Source organism: Sprattus sprattus (assembly GCF_963457725.1).
Source record: "Sprattus sprattus genome assembly, chromosome: 11".
In the NCBI taxonomy this organism is placed as follows: Eukaryota; Metazoa; Chordata; class Actinopteri; order Clupeiformes; family Clupeidae; genus Sprattus; species Sprattus sprattus.
In genome coordinates, this window is record NC_137909.1 from 20,773,239 (window position 1) to 20,787,562 (window position 14,324).

Sequence of the window (14,324 nt, forward strand, 5' to 3'; positions counted from 1 at the left end):
AGGGCTCAACATCTTAAACCGACACATTACTAGGGCTGCGGTCAAATAGTCTTATTAGTCCTTACGGAGTGAAATGACCCAGATGTATCTAAGTGGCAGCCATGATAAGATCTAAATGCTGAAGGAAACATGCTACAATGCTTTCTTTCTTATCTCCTTTAGCATAGGGTAGACTTGTCCATCCATCAAAAGAGTAAAAGATATCATACCGCTGCAACAAACTTGCGTGAATACCATCCACCGTCACACAATTACATAGCCTAGTGTAGTGCCATAAGAATCTCTTAGGAAAAGACAAACGCATTCGTAAGTCCTTACGAATTCTCCTTTGCATCTTTCCTTGACCTTATGACCTTTTCCAAGAAGGGCTATCCAACCGCAGCCCAGGCCTTCCGCCTCGCCTCCCACCCCTCTGAGCTGGCAGAGGACTGAGATGGGGTGAGATGGGGTGTGCGGACCATGACTGGGGTGGCAGGAGGAGAGCTCAAATCTCAAAGCGCCGTGTGGCCGGGCCTCCCTACCCCCAGCCCCAGCATCTTGACAGCGAACAGAGGGAGCAAGGGCAGTGGAGGGGCACAAAGCAAACAGGAAATAAATCCTGCCACATAAATATGGAGAGGAAGGCTGAATAATGAAAACACGGTGTGACATGATGTTAAGCGGCGAGCTGTGGCTGTGCTTGGCGGGGCGTGTGTGTGTGAGTGTGTGTGCGTGTGTGTGTGTGTGTGTGTGTGTGTTTGTGTGTGTGTGTGTGTGTGAGTGTGTGTGTGAGGGAGAGAGAGAGTGTGTTTGTTGGTGGGGGTGGCTGCCACTCACAAAGTTACTGAGCCAAGACCTCTGCTGTTCCCTGAGCTCTCTGGAGTTTGGCCGTCACAACTGCTGGCAGCCTGAACACACACACACACACACACACACAATTCCTCTCTCACACTTGGTAAGTCAGATTGTGATGCAGTGCCAAACTAGAACTGTAAAGGGGTTTGGGGTACAGACCCTTTCTAATATTGAAATGAAAATTAAAAATCCAGAAAAAAAAAAAAATACAGACCACAGCTGAACACTTAATCCACAACAACAGTCCACCCAAGATCCCGTTCACCCCACAGAGGCCATGCACTCTAGCATCAGCTGTGCACCAAGGGAGTAGAACCTATGACCTCACAGGTTACTGCTAGCATCTTGTTCAAACAGCTGCGTCAGAAGGTCAGATGCCAGATGGCATCGCTGGGGTGGCATGGGCACAGGGCACAAACAGCACAGAGGTGACGAGGGGCTGGCAGGTGCAATGATGGGTGAGAGAGGAGAGAGGGAAGAGACAGAGAAGGAAATGAGTGAGAGTGAAAAAAGAAGATTAAGAGAGAGGTGTAGGGGTGGAGAAGGAGCAGCGAATATGTGTGAAAGTGAAAGAGAAACTAAGAAGCACCTGTATGGGAGGGGATATAGGTGTAGGAGCAAGAGATTGTGTGTGTGTGTGTGTGTGTGAGTGTGTGTGTGTGTGTGTGTGTCAGTGGGTAGCGTAACTAACCTTAGTGCAGCCACCAGCTCATTCTATTGGGTTACAGGGCATCATAACAGCAGGAGAGAGGGGATGCGCTTTAATTAGCAATCCTCATTTACTCAACTATGAACAATCCTCATTTACTCAACTATGAGCCCAGGAGTGTTTGGGTGAAAGTGCCATTATGGGGGGGGGGGGATTAGAGGGACATAAAGCCTCATAGCAAAGGCTAATGTGGCCATCATTCACACACACATGAATGGGAAGCAGGCCTGGGTGGAAGACGACAAGGGGGGGGACTGGTGCACTGACGGCGGTCATCCCATACCAACAAACACAATGTATATTTATTATACATGCATACATACATACACACACATACACATGGATATGCTTACGCACACACCTAAAAATACACACACATACACACACACGCACACGCACACACACAGACACACCTCTTCATCAAAATTCTCCACACTCATTTCCCGGGCGAACAGAGGGCTCCTTTCATCTGGCTAATAGTGGCGCCGGGCTAGCGTGCGGCCGTGGTGTAATTGCTTAATTCTCTCCGGACCAGCGAAGGTGAGCACACTCATGCAGAACAAAGACAAGCCAGAGCTCCCCATCAACCACACACACAGACACACACAGCAGGCATAAAAACACAAACGTGCACAAATGCAGACATAAGCACACACACAAACAAACACACACACACACAAACACACACACACACTCTCTCACTTCCTGAATCTCCCATTAATATCAGGCCCAGACGATATCTGCAAGCAGGAGTCGCTCTTTATTAAATTATGCCCACCATCAGATAGAGAGCCTCTCTTCTCTGCTGGGGCTAATTTAATATCTATATCAGCAATTACGCCAATTTTCAAACGCGCACGGCAAACAGTGATTAATCTCTTGACAATGGTCAAGTCCTGCCGACGCACTGACACGCACACACACACTTAAGCGTGATTGAGTTGTCTAGTAATAGAAAGGCACGCAGATCGGGCTGGTGTGAATAAATAAGTGTACACCGGGGGAAAATGACTGCCTAAATAGCCTGGCTTCTCTCTGACTGCACCGAGTGTGTTTGAAGTGCAGCCGAGCCTCGCAGCTCTGAACCAGTGTGCAATGATGAGCTGCAGGAACCAACCACCTCGCTTTTTCAGCCCTCTAATGAGGGATCCGGGAGTGTGTGTGTGTGTGTGTGTGTGTGTGTGTGTGCAAGGGAGAGATGGAAGTGTGAGTTTGTGTGTGTGTAAGGGAGAGATGGAAGTGTGTGTGTTTGTAAGAGAGGGATAGAACTTAGAAGTGTGTGTATGTGTGTGTATGTATGTAAGAGAGAGATGAAATTGTGTGTGTGTGTGTTTACATCTATGTATTTGAGAGAAAGACAGACAGACAAAAAAAGCCAGATGGAGTGTGTGTGTGTGTGTGTGTGTGTAAGAGGGAAGGGCTAGAGAGAGACAAACAACGGCGAGACAGACACAGAGGAACAGGAAGAGTGTATGTTTGTAAAACAGAAAGAAGGAAGGAAAGAAAAAGAGAGGAGAGAGTGAGAGAGAGTGAAAGTGAGAGTATCTGTAGCTTATCCCTTCTGCAAGGTAACTGGGAGCCATAATTTTGCATTAAACAAATGCACTCTAACAGCAGCCTAGGGGGCTGGGGACCTAAATGATATGCAAAACTCCCAGGCACACACTTATTAGTGAGCTCTTCTAGTGGAAATGACACCCTCCAAACATCCCCACAGCCCCAAACCTCCTGATAACGACCAACACAAACCAACACAAACGTGACAGTCAGAGCTGTGGCTGTGGCTGAGGAGTTTAAACAGTGAAACAAAGCAGAGATAAACTGAAACACTCACATCAGAAGAGCCCATGGGAGTGTGTGTGTGTGTGTGGGGGGGGGGGGCGGCGTGTCATCTGATAAGACAGCAGAAAACTCTGCCAGATAAAACCAAAACGCGAGCACACACGCACTCACACAGAACTATTGTATAAAAAAAAGTGTATGGATGTAAACAGTCATACACAGGAACACACATCCTATTGGTACATTTTGGGTGAATTCTGCATGCGCACACACACACACACACACACACAATGCCCCTTACGTTTCCATCACTATGCACAATCCCCCCTCCCTTCCACCCTCCACCACATACCAAACCTTAATGGACCCTCCCTCACCCCCAGCCCACCCCACCCCATTCCCCTCTAACCCCCCAGCAGGACAAACAGCTCTTCCAGCGGCGCAGCTTGAAAATCCATTACACGGCGCAAGGCCCAAAGTGGCCCAGCCCATCCCCTTTACAACACAGCGTATCCCAGCATAGCCCAGCATAGCCCAGCACAGCGCAGCGTAGGCCTGTTTTTTTATAATGCCGTCCCTGCTGCTACTCTTTAGGGCTTCTGGTGCAAAGTGCAGTATGAGGCTTCAGTTGCATTAAGGCTTTTTTTTATTTATATATTATATATTTATTTATATCTATTCATCTTTAAAGCCTCTGTTCCAGAGTGCTTTTTTGCAAGCCACGCAACACAGCTTTTTCACTTCCCCTCTTTCATAGCCGGACAGAAAATGTTGTTGGCCCATCTTTCTGCTTCACACAAACACGCACACACACACACACACACACACACACACACACACACAACCAGAGCACACGTTTACCCCTCTACAACATCTCTCTTACTTCCTGTTTCTCACGGACACACACACACATAGACATACACTTGCTCTACCCCTTTATTCTCTCACAATCTCTCTCTATCTCCAGTGTCTTCTTCCTCAGTCCCTCTCCTCTGTTCTCCTCTCCTTTCCTCTCCTCTCATCTCGTCTCCTCCCCTCCTGCTGTTGCCATGAGTGTGGTGACCTGTTGCGGCCTCTCTCCCTCTCAGTCTCCGTCTCTGTCTCGGCTACCTTACAAGGCCATTCCTGCCGCAGATCTGGTTTCTGCACATCCCTGGATCTCTTTCCCTGTGGCCCCGGCTCCTGTCACTGCTACCTCTCCTAAAGCTGCTGCTGCCACTGCTACTGCCGTTAATGCTGCTTCAGCTCCGACCATGCTGTCAGCTGCCCGAGGGGGTTTATACACACACTGTGTTTACACAGCGCGGGACACTTTTCCACCCGTTGGCCTTATATGACACACACTCTCTCTCACACACACTCTCTCACACACACACACACACACACACACACACACGTTTGCTCAGTCACGTCCCAACTTAGAGATAATGAACATACACAGGCATACACAATCATATGGAATATCATCTCATTCACACACAAACACAAACTGTGTTTTGAAAGATATTAACACACCTCTGTGTTTGTGTGTGTGTGTGTGTGTGTGTGCTGGTGTCCTCTCCACGGTAAGGTGGCACTGCGATATATGCCTCCTTACAATTACTCAAACTAAAACAGATGAAACCTCCCTACCCTTCCAAACTCAATATTTGTTTTTACAATAACATATCCATTTCTGCTGCAGCCACAGAATGTGAACTATGTTTGGACTGCGATAACAGATAACAAAAAAACAAAACATTAATGTAAACACACCACTTATCGAATCGTCTTGCAGCAAGATAGTCAAACGGAATGTGTGCTTTAGACTGTCCTCATTGCCACTTCCCTTTTCTCAATAGTCTAGTGGTAAACAAGAGGAAGTTAGACATGGTAAATTGCTGCATTTAAATTCCAACCAAACAACTCCAGTTACAAAAAGAAAACTAAACTCGGGCGACGGTTCCAGTGTAATGTATAGTAATTGGTTGGCTCAGTTTTTTTCTGCCAGACAGGCTAAATGGCAGTCCCTTCAGTTTCTTTGCAATTATGCGATTTACAAATTAAATACAAAAATCAGCCATTAACCGCTTTTTTTCATGGCACTGCATATTTTCTCATTCACCGCATAGAATTGCACACAGCATTGCAAAAAAAAAAAAGGGCTTGATGTTCAATTGCAACTCTGGTGTGTAATGACGACGACAATCATGGTGTAGTTATCTTGGTATTAAACAATAGCTTGACGTTCAAAACATAGCTGGAAAAACTGTTCTCATTAAAACACATTATGATAATTCTGCTTTTTATTCAGTTGTAAATGGGGTTTGAACATGATACTGAACTTAAAGCATCATGTTGTAACCAAATGTTGTATCCAAATGTTTCCCTATATCTTGCATAGAGATGACAGGAACAAATTTGGAATTATGATATTTTCTGTTCAGTTTTCATTTAAAAAATAGCACAGGTTTATTATGATTACTGTGCTGTATATGAAGAGTTTAAGTGGGGTTTAAAGAGAAACAAAAATTGCAAAATTTCTTGGATTTTTTGGGGAAATCACCACCACACAAAAAAAGAAATCCCAGAGACTGAAATGGAGAATTAAAATGTACATAAGCTGGAGTTACGCAGTGTCTGCTGCAGTGGAAGTTCATGTAGTCTTCCTCGTCCATACTGTGGTGCAGGCTACCTATGGGCTCCGTAAGAGGGGGGGCATACTGTTAGGGGTTGGATGGAGCTGCTTCAGAGTATTCCTTCTCTGAACAATAAAAAAAGGGCAAAGGTTGACCTGCTGACTCAGTATGTCCTCTTCTCTTCAGCTCTCTCTCTCTCTCTCTCATAACTTTTGTGTCTTTCTCCAATTCCCCCATCATTCCCCACTTCTCCAATACCGCTGACAAGCGGAACATTTTCTATGTTGCCTTAAAAATAAATAAGTAAACGAACAAAAACGGAAGGTTATGGGGGTGGTGGTGGTGGGGCGCTAAACCCTGCTGCGTGTGATGACTGAGTGTATGAAAGATATGAAGAAAACAGAGAGAGATGGAGGGATAAGATGGAGAGAGCAAGACATACAGGAGAACAAATCAGAGAGAGAGAGAGTTATAAAATGAAAAGAAAAAGACAGTAAGAGAACGAAAAACAGAAAGGTGCAATAAAGTAGGAAAAAAAAGGTAGGGGAAATAAAGGAGATGGAAAGAGAGGCCTATCCACCTCTTCAGTCACACTTAAACTGGGGAACAGAGAGATGGAGAAAATGACAGCACTTCACCCTGCATTTCCACCATCAGTCCATTAGGAGAAGCACACGCCACATCACTACAGCCCACACCTGCGCTTCCACCATACTGTTCACTTCACAGGGAAATTGGAAGATTCATGACAAAAAAAAAAGGTACTAAAAAAAAAAAAACATACTTCAAGTATTTATATCACATTTGCTAGATCCGGGAAAGACAAATGAATGCTGATATTTTTGTCAGCAAAGGATAATGTCCACTACGACAACAAAGGCCTCACACTGGTATTTAAAAACACACTACATGCTGAAAATAACAAACAGAAACAGCTGTATCACAGATAGCAAACAAAACGATGTCAAGTTCATCTTCATTACATTCCAGAAAACTCATTGAATGAGAAGCATTTGTTTGCCATTGTACCTTTTTCTAGCTTTCTTAATAACCATATATTCGCTCTTCAAAACAAAAGCTACAACTCTTCAACAGGTTCTCTTATTTTACACACTGAAACAGAGAGTAAAACAAACAAACAAACAAACAAACAAACAAAACAAACACAGAACAAAAGAGATGAAACACAACAACAATTCCTGGTGACCATTTAAGCACTTCCATCTACACACAGACTGTCTGACTTATTTCATGCTCATAGGTATTCAATGGGAGAGAGAGAGAGAGAGAGAGAGACAGGCAGACAGCGAGCGGGCGAGCTAGCGACTGAGCAATAGAGAGAGAGAGAGAGAGAGAGAGAGAGAGATACAGACAGACAGACAGACTGGATGTGTGGGAGTCACCAGACAAAGGGCGGCTGGGACACTATAGAATAACCCCTTCATTCCCTAACCCTTCACCTTTGACCTGCATCCTCAGGGAAACTCAAACATATGCACTTTCTCTCTCTCTCTCTTTCTCTCTCTCTCTCTCTCTCTTACACGCACACACACAAACAGAGAAGCCCATTATTTCTGCAGACCACGACCGCTATGGCAGTTCAACAGAAGTCTCTGTGATTAATAGTGGGAGCACTCCAAACACAAACACACATCAAATTGCAATCTACTATGTTGTTACAGCGGCTGTTCACACCAAGAAGTAAAGAGGACAAATAAAATCAGCTTCAAGCCGGACAAGGACAAACCAGCAGCTCTGAGCTCTCGCAGTCTCTCTCCCTCTCTGGGGAATACATTAAGAGCAAACAGTGCAATCTTCTGCATATCAACCTCAGGCGCAAGCGATGCCCACAAGCTGTTTCCAGCTAGAGTGTGGGGCAATTTTCCTCAGCATTTAAACCAGATGTTGGGCTTGAGACAAATACAACACTTGCAGAGGGGGCAGAGAGAGAGAATGAATGAATGAGTGAGTGTGTGTCTGTGTCTGTTAATAAGAAAAGAGGCAGAACGGGGAGCAAAACACTTGAAAAGAAATATATCGGCTCCCAGCGAACCTGAAACTGTTTTTGAGACCGACTCATGAAACAGGCATCGGAGGTGCGATCGACATCACGCCTCACCATGAGAGGATCAGGTCATCCAAAGCAATTTACGCAGTTTCAGTGTCAATTTACAGGGTCTTACCACTCACTTACCAGTACAAATTACCAGGTTGGTAAAGGGATTCATAGTATCATCTAGCCTATGTTACAGGATACTTCTCGGTGTGTTCAAATGTAAAATAACACCACGTTAAGAGCTACATCCGCATTACCAAACCACTGACTGTTTTTCACAGTCACAGAGCCGAACTGTGTCAGTAGCCTGCTGTAGGCTGAGACTTTTTTGTTTATCCATTTTTTGTTTTTTTTGTTTTTTTTACCACGCTTCCCCAACAGGACCCTTTTTGTAGACATCGTTTATCTAAAACATGTTTACCTTACATTTTGAGAGACTTAACTCTAGACATTTTTCAACTAAACAAATAACACAGTGTTCCAGCAACAAGGACACTATTCATATCTAAACTAAACAGGCGCAACTGCATCAGCATACATTTCAGGCAGTGAAATATAATCCATGCCGATCCGATTCCAAAATATTCTTGCAATCAACACAACAGAGTCGGAGCATACAGTCTATGCTTAAGCGTGTGTAGGTTACATTCTAAGCACATGTTATTGTGTCAACAAGCAGGAAAGTAACAACTGTAGTGAGTTAATTAAGTCCAAACACGAGTCAAAACAACGAAATGTTTTTGAGAGTGCTATGGCACTGCGGAAGTAGAGGCACGCACCTGCTACACAATAATGAACTGAAGGGCCAATTGTTCAGTCACTAACGTTGTACGTTACAGACACATGGTCCAGTATTTTTGGTGTCCAAGATAGTTTACGAGGGGGGAAATTACCACAACAACGTCACCACATCGTTAGACTTCAGGTAACTCTCCATTCGGTAACACGTCAAAAATAGCTAGCTCACCAGATAAACGGATGACCAAGTGCAACACTTAGGTAAACGAAACGTAATGATAATTGTGCTAGCTTTATTTCTCATCGACTGTAAAACCCGTTGGTCTTAACATCTAAAATATTAAGTGATTTGAGGCGAAACACTAAAGGAGGTGATCACAGCTTAAAAGTGGACCCTTGCAGAATATTTTCAGACATAACAAACTAAAACGGATGTCGGAATGCATTTTGACAAAACTTACATCAATCAAGCTACGCACGGGCTTAATAGATGGCAGATCAATTTCATGTTAAACACAAGACTTAGAACGGCAAGAACCTCTAAAATTACAAATGTTCTGCTATTTCTGTTAACATTTTAAACTGCAATTTTTGTTTACATAGACATGTTTGATACATTAACTGTAAGTTACTGATAACACAATATCTAACACGCTAGCTTGCTAGCTCGTCAGAAAGAAACTAACGATAGGAACTTCTTGTCACCTAAAGAGTGCTAGCTAACGTTAACACCGCCGTCAGCAGGTACCGCTAACATTAGACCACGACACCAGCCTCCTGATGTGACAAACACATCAAAAGTAGTTAACATGACTTACATTCAAGACTGGCTTTGTAAAGAAACTCCACTCCAATTGTACGAGTAAAACTGGGTTAGATCAGGGAGAGAGTTGTTAAGCGGTGGTTTGACTATACTGAATGCTGTCCGTCCGCGAGTCTGATTCCAACGTGGGCCGCCTGCTGGCTTCGTGCATGCACGAAACCAAAGATGAATGGGAAATGCGCAGGCGTGGACGGGATCAATTCATTATTAGCGCTGCGCGAAGCCAAAGCTGGCTTGCACTGACAACAGAGGCACACATTGTAGGCATACTGTCATCATCATTCGATGACAACTAAGATCACTGACAATAGAAACGTCCCGGTAATCCTTAAAAAACACTGCCAAACTAACGATCGCCCCCTTAAACAGTCAGTTCCGCGCACATATTAACATCGCCCCTCTGCGATAATGCAGATACCATGTTCATAGCTATTAAAAGTTCATCTGACGATGACAATGTCTTAAGTATGTCTACATAAAACGGAGAGACAACAGACAACAGGCGCATGTTTTCCCTCAGACCTAGCTGCTGTCTAATAAATAATTCAAGTATAGCAGCCTGCACCACCGTCTAAGATGTTCTCACAATTGCAGGGGCGCTCAGGAAAAGATATAGGCTATTACAGCAAAGTTAAATCAGCACATCAACCGCAATACAAAAACATGCTTATGGTGATTAAGAAAAGACTCCGAAATGGGATTACAGCGTTAGGTAAACTATCAATAGCTGTGTGGCTGGTTGAGTTGCACAGCTCTGAGCTACTGTACGTTACCTAATAGCCTACGCGGATCTAGCGATGTCCTGCGGGATGAGATTTTACCCTCTGGTACATCATGACAAAAATCACACAAGCTGTGATACTCATGGTGCTACTACGAATATCCATAGCTTCAAAAAATATGTAAAAGTCATGTATGAGTTGAATTACCGTGGACAAGTTGCTTAGGTTTCCCGTTATCGAGCTACCTTCTCTCCAGTCAAGTGTTTTCTCCCTCTCTCGCGCGCTGTTCCCCCAACTGGTTGAAGTATTTAGACCAGGGCTTTTGTTCACGTGATAATTTTCGGTTTCCCTAATTGGAGGACGCGGAGTAAGAGAGACAGTCACAGCCGCCCTCCTTCGTGCACCTGTGTTTAGCGCTGCGCTGACAGAACAGCAAACAGCGTAATTACATTATGCCCGGATCCACTGCGCCTCACCTGGGCCCGTCAAGCCTACTGCTACCCCGCGGCGGACTCGAGGCTGCGTGGGCGCAGCGCAGTGGTGGTTGACCGGCAGAAGGAAACGACATTTAGGAATAGCCTTCTCTTATATGTTATGAGTTGGCAAAGGCACCATGTCGTCTGGCGTTTTTCCTAAGAGTTATATAGAGGTTATACTCTATTATATATTACAATATATGTTGTCTAAAAACATCTGGGTGGTGTGCCTGCATGCAAATTTTTGGTGCTAGGCCTAGTGGCTGGCTCTTTGCTGAACCAGGTCAGGTTTGCTCAATTGACAGTGCACTTAACATCAGGCTAAACTGGAACCATCTAATCTCAATTTATGGGAAATGTTGCTGTGACATGAATAGGACATACAATTGCTGAGCACCATATCACAATACGGAAGTTTTTCCTCAGTAAAAAGAAAAACAATTAGTTATTCCTGTAACCTACCACACCACTGTGTAAAGTCCCAGTCTCGAAACAGGCATGCAAGCAGGCTGGTTTCACCAGTGCCACTGCATGCCTATCAAAGGATTACACAAACACACACACACACACACACACACACACACACACACACACACACAGGCAAATAGCCTGAAGTAGTGAACCCTGAAATCTACCCTGTCCCACAAACAAGGAAATATACTGTAAATAGCATACATAAGCCTGTTTATTATTGAGCAAAGAGATACTGCAGCACACCCAATGTTCATGACATTCACAATGATGCAGGCTTCATTTTCAATTGTAATAAATGCCATATAGGCTAGTTTACGGTCAAGTGAGTGCTTTGCATAAAATTACTTAACTTCTGTAATTACAAAGGGTGTTTCCACAGACAACTGCAAAACAACTTTGGCTATGCGTGTGGTGAACATTTCAATTTTCAAATACTTTAATTACAAAGCTAGCGCAGTAAAAGAGTGGTCTTGGCCAGAACATGAGGGAAATAGATGCTGTGCAGTTGTGGAGATCCCCGCTGCTGCAGCACAGAACTGTTCTGTTTTTCTCTACCGGTGAAACCAGTAAAAACGGTTCTCCTTTGAACCTGTTGATGACATTTTCCCATTTAACGCCTCAAACAGTTCATTCACTTATCACCTATCACCTCGTGCCTGTAAAATAACTTTCTAGAACTAACAAAAAGCTTGCTTTCATACCATAAGATTCCGAGTCAAAATGACTGTATATGTAGAGCCCTCAGTTATGTAAATAGTCCATCCTGACTCGGTCTGGAATGCTGTGAAATCATGCTATTTCTGTACGTACATCCAATGCTCCACTCTGTTTAAACACAGTCTGACTTCCAGTCATTTCCACAGACACCAGATACATTCCTGCTGTGTCTGCACGCTGCAAGTGTGTGCCGCAAATGCTCACAGTGCCTATCCTATCAAATAAAGGGAAGCTTCTCTCCTATACCTACCACCTCTCTTCCCCTTCCCCTCTGCCTAATAGACCCCCTCCTTTGCCCACAAACAAATAAGACTGCAATTATCCACATCAAGGCCGACGTGATTCAATTATGATTTGATTAATATCTCTGCTCTTGCATCAGTCACTCACAAAACTCAGAGGGGGTTTTGAATCGAAAGATGATATTGTTATTATTTTAGCCAGTCCTGGCCCATCCTCTGTGGGATGTGAGCAGGGCTTTGAATAGTTCTGTCTCTCTGTGTCTCCTCTCACTGTTGGGTCTAATGGTTTATTTGAGTCAACAGTTCAAACTAAATATATTTATAAGGACTTCAATGTATGCATATATATATATATATAGACACATATATACAGTATATGGACACAAATTTAGCAAATGCATTAATTGCTCTGACATGATTCAAACATGTGATTAAGTCAGTTGTTATTATACAGCAACAACACACACACACAAATACACTCACACACACAAAAACACACACACGAGTGCCGGGTAGGCTTGAGTCCTATATGCTCACCTCAAAGGGCACCACTGCTCTTTGAGTTAGCAGTACATCCCTCTGTAGAAAGAAAGGAAGACGTGGGCAGACTGTGACTGCTGGATGTCTGAGGTCTGCCCAAGGGGGTGAACTCTGTTTGCTGCCCACATTAAAAGACAGAACTGGAAGAGGGGGAAGAGGTGTGGAGTCGTGTAGGTGGAGGTGGTGGTGGTTACAGTGTGTGTGTGTGTGTTTGTGTGTGTGTGTGTGTGTGTGTGTGTGTGTGTGTGTGTGTGTGTGTGTGTGTGTGTGTGTGTGTGTGTGTGTGTGTGTGTGTGTGTGTGTGTGTGTGTGTGTGTGGTTATGTTCGTGTCGGTTTGGGAGGGGAGGTGGAGTGGGAACCACTGATGGAGGGGAAGCTCTGCCCTGACTTTGACTTTTCAGAACTGTCTGACAAAAGCTATGTTGAGTGTGTGTGTGTGTGTGTGTGTGTGTGTGTGTGTGTGTGTGTGTGTGTGTGTGTGTGTGTGTGTGTGTGTGTGTGTGTGTGTGTGTGTGTGTGTGTGTGTGTGTGCAAGCACTTGTGAATGTGAATTGCTCTTACAATGTCTGAGTGTGTGCATGTGTGTATGCTGCCTGAAGGTATTTATGTGTATTGTCCATTACTTATATGTTCTGTTCTGTTTTGCATGTGCAGTGTGTGTGTGTGTATGTGTTTATGTGTAAGTGATTTTGTGTGTGTTTTCTGATAAATTTGTGCGTGTGTCTGTGTGTGTTTGTTCCAGTAAGTGTGTATGTGCATGTTGTCCCACAACCCTCTGTTTTTAAAAACTGCAAGAAGTGAGGAACACAGGCAAGGTGCTGACGCTTTGATCAGACATCAACGTCGGCTATGACGAGAGGATGATTGGAAAAGAGAGAGCCAGAGAGCGAGAGACAGGGAGAGAGAGAGAGGGAGAGAGAGAGAGAGACAGAGAGAGAGAGAGAGAGGGAGAAAGAGAGAGAGAGAGAGAGAGAGAGGGAGAAAGAGAGAGAGACAGAGAGAGAGAGAGCGAGGGAGAGAGAGCTAGAGTTTTGGGAGCTGACTTTAAAGGTTTCCTCTATCTTTTTTCCTTGTGCCACGGGAGCTTTATTTGTAGTGGTTTGTAGCAAAGGCAGGCTATCAGTTGCTTTTCTCTTTCTTTCCCTCTGGGATTGTGACAACTGGACCAGCCTAAACCGACTGAAAATGAAACACATTGAATAAAACAAAGCACTCGCTTTGAAATACTGGTGCATTCTGGGAAGACCAGGAAGACAGCTCCACTGAATTTGGCATTGATGGAACAGCAGAACTGAACTGCATCTTCTGTCATCTACTGATCATTTTTATTTCCAGAGGAGTGTGTGTGTGTGTGTGTGTGTGTGTGTGTGTGTGTGTGTGTGTGTGTGTGTGTGTGTGTGTGTGTGTGTGTGTGTGTGTGTGTGTGTGTGTGTGTGTGTGTGTGTGTGTTGTGTGTAAGTGTGTGTTCTGTACGTCTATGGGATTATATGGAATATAATGAACGTTGTCTTTCGAAGCTGGACGTCATACAGTGGGGACACAGTAAAGGCTTCAAACACCGGACCCGCTCCCCAGGGGAACCCGATGCTGGC

General features: G+C 44.4%; 1 protein-coding gene across 3 annotated transcripts in view; it reads right to left on the reverse strand.

Annotated features, from left to right (window-relative positions):
• The window catches only part of strbp (spermatid perinuclear RNA binding protein), a 98,449-nt gene extending 87,877 nt beyond the window's left edge, over positions 1 to 10,572 (reverse strand). For 2 of the 3 annotated variants that reach the window (XM_080848042.1, XM_080848044.1), the window contains exon 1: positions 10,490 to 10,572. The gene's annotated coding sequence lies outside the window, so the exon portion shown is untranslated. Of the gene's footprint in view, positions 1 to 9,555; positions 9,672 to 10,489 lie in introns of those variants that run through there. The other variant, XM_080848043.1, reaches the window with a different exon arrangement.
• Between the last annotated feature and the right edge of the window lie 3,752 nt (positions 10,573 to 14,324).